This window comes from Phalaenopsis equestris, unplaced genomic scaffold, assembly GCF_001263595.1.
Source record: "Phalaenopsis equestris unplaced genomic scaffold, ASM126359v1 Scaffold001082, whole genome shotgun sequence".
Taxonomy (NCBI): Eukaryota; Viridiplantae; Streptophyta; class Magnoliopsida; order Asparagales; family Orchidaceae; genus Phalaenopsis; species Phalaenopsis equestris.
The window spans coordinates 684,274-687,246 of NW_018165521.1; the positions used below are offsets into that span (position 1 = coordinate 684,274).

General features: G+C 39.8%; 1 pseudogene; it reads right to left on the reverse strand.

Moving 5' to 3' along the window:
- Positions 1–234: 234 nt before the first annotated feature.
- LOC110033063 overlaps positions 235–2,973 on the reverse strand; it is a 5,322-nt pseudogene continuing 2,583 nt past the window's right edge.

Below are 2,973 nucleotides of genomic sequence, written 5' to 3' on the forward strand. Positions count from 1 at the left end.
AACGGAGATCAAAAAACAATAAGTAAACAACAATCAACATATACATCTCAGTTATATCCTACCTAAGTTCAACATGAAATAAATATAGCCACAAAAATACATTTTTATCTTCAATTAAGTTAGATTATTTTTCTCCCTGGTCAATGCTGACTCAAAAAAGATATAATTTTTCATTTCAGGCAAAAGGTCTGTACCGCATTTGGCCTCCTGAACGTGGGAAATTTCCCATATCCATTATCCATATGGAGAATAGAAATATGAAGGCACGTATGACCTCCTGACCCTATAGCCCAAGTAGGATTGTATCACCTCGGGCGATATTGGTTAAATCCAGGAACATTTGTCCTATTCGGCAACACCTTCAGTTGGCGACCACGCAAGTCAGATTCATTTAAATTAAGAGCTTCTGGAATAGCCTCCAGTTCCACAAATTCAACGTAAGCAAAACCTTTTGGCTGACCAAATTTGTCTGTCAGGATGGTGACCCGATTAACAGTTCCACATGATTGAAAATGTTGCCGAACCTCCTCAGGAGTTCATGCATAATCAACATTACCAACAAAAACCGATCTGCAATCCACCTCCTCCCTATTTGCTCCAGGTGCTGCAACATTTGCAGGATCTTGCGCGGCTCCCATCTCCTTCTCAACCTTGGCCTGCATTGTTGGTTTTCAAAACCAAATTTTAAATGCCAGCATTAAATGGAGGAATTTTTTTAGTAGTTCACACACCCTCTACATTTTCTGATTTAATTTATAAGCAAATACATCACATTTTTTTGAAAATAATTGATCACATTTTTTTGAAAATAAAACTAACTAACCACTTAACGGTTTTCCTAACCACCAAACCCCAAAATGGTTTTCAAAACTTCCTAATCCACATGAAAAATGTGCAAAAATACATACAATTTCTAGAGACAACTAGATTAACACAACAATCTCCTCCTTAAGCTTGTTGTCCTTCACTGACGATTCACACACCAATTTTTTCTCTCATCTCCAAGAACTTCAATCTTGCAAGTGACTTTGTCAGAATATCAGCACGTTGATCTTCTGTGCAAACATGTTAAATTTCAATCTAGATTCAACACAATTTCTAAATGTAGTGAAATCGGGTATCGATATGTTTGCTCCTCTCATGGTAAACTGAATTCTTGCTTAATGCAATTGCGGACTGATTATCAATCTTCAGAACTACTTTCTTAACTTCAATTTTTAATAAATCTGCCAATAGTCGTCCCAGCCACACTTCTTGACACGCTGCTGCACATGCAGCGATGTACTCTGCTTCACAGGAAGATAACGCAACCACTTTCTGTTTTTGTGAACACCAACTAATAGGACTTGAACTAAGAAAAAATGTTAAACCTGAGGTACTTTTCCTATCATTAGTATCACCAGCTAGATCACTATCTGAATAACCGGTCAGTTCCAAGCTTCCTTTCTTCTTCTCATAAACACAACCAAGGTTTAAAGTTCCTTTCACGTACCGTAATATGTGCTTCACTGCGGCCATGTGCTCCGTTGTGAGCCTTTCCATGTATCTACTCACCATGCCAACAGAGAATGCCAAATCTGGGCGCGTGTGCAGTAGATATCTTAAACTGCCAACAATACTTCGGTACAAAGTTGTTTCTACAGGTGGACTTGTGCTTTCCTTACTCAGTTTTAGACGAGGTTCCATCGGAATTTGCGAAGGGTTGCAATCTTTCATGCCGCATTTGTCTAAAACCTTTCTTGCATAGCCACATTTGTCTAAAATCTTTCTTGCATATGCCGACTGATTAAGTGTAATCCTTTGAGAATTTTGAAATACTTCAATTCCCAAATAGTAGCTTAGTAACCCAAGGTCACTCATGCTAAACAATTTCTTCATCTGTGATTTGAACTTGTCTATGTCTTGAATACACTCTCCAGTGATGATTAAATCATCCACGTAGACTCCAACAATTAAAATCCTTTTACCTTGATTTTTCATGTACATTGCATGCTCTAAAGAACACCTCTCAAAACCGAGTGTCCTCAATGATTTGTCCAGTTTTGAGTTCCAGGCTCTAGGTGCTTGTCGCAAACCGTACAATGCTTTGTGCAGTTTTAACACCTTGTGCTCTTCTCCCTTTATTTCAAATCCCGGCGGTTGAGTGACATACACTTCCTCTTTCAAATCACCGTTGAGGAAGGCTGATTTCACATCCATATGATGAACCTCCCATCCTTCATGTGCCGCAATAGAGAGTAGCAAACGTACTGTCTCTAGCCGAGCAACAGGGGAAAAAATTTCATCAAAGTCTATGCCTTGTTCTTGAACGTACCCCTTTGCCACTAATCTCGCCTTGTGCTTCACAATTCTTCCTTGAGTGTCCTTCTTTAGCTTGTAAACCCATTTTAGACCTATAGGTTTGTGGCCTTCGGGTAATGGGACGAGCTTCCAGGTTTCATTTCTTCAAATGGAAGAAATTTCCTCCTCCATTGCTTTTCTCCACATCGGGTCTGCCTTAGCTTCTTCTAGAGTTGATGGCTCCTCCTCTCCTAGCAAACACAATCCTGAATACTCTAGTTCTATTGGGAAGGTTTCATCGTAAAGGCTTTTAATGTCACGCTTACCCCGTGGTCCTTCTAATGAACTCTCATCAGATGTTGTGGGATGCACTGCTTCTGTCAAGGCCGAACCATCAAGAGCATCAAAAGTTGTATCTGGAGTGTGTGGTGTCAATGAATCAGGATCTGAAATTGATGTTCTGAATCTGATGTTCATCACTGGTGAAGCATGCTGGTATTGGTTATCAGTTTGTTCCCGTGTCGGCTGTGGGAAATCCATACCAGAATTTATGATATCAATACCATAACCGTTGAACGTCTTTTTATCTTCCTGATTTGTCGTATCAGATGCATATGCTATGGTAAAATAATGTGCTGTAAGAGTTTTCCCTGCTGATCCTGTACCTGCTACTGGAGATTTACTCCACTCCCA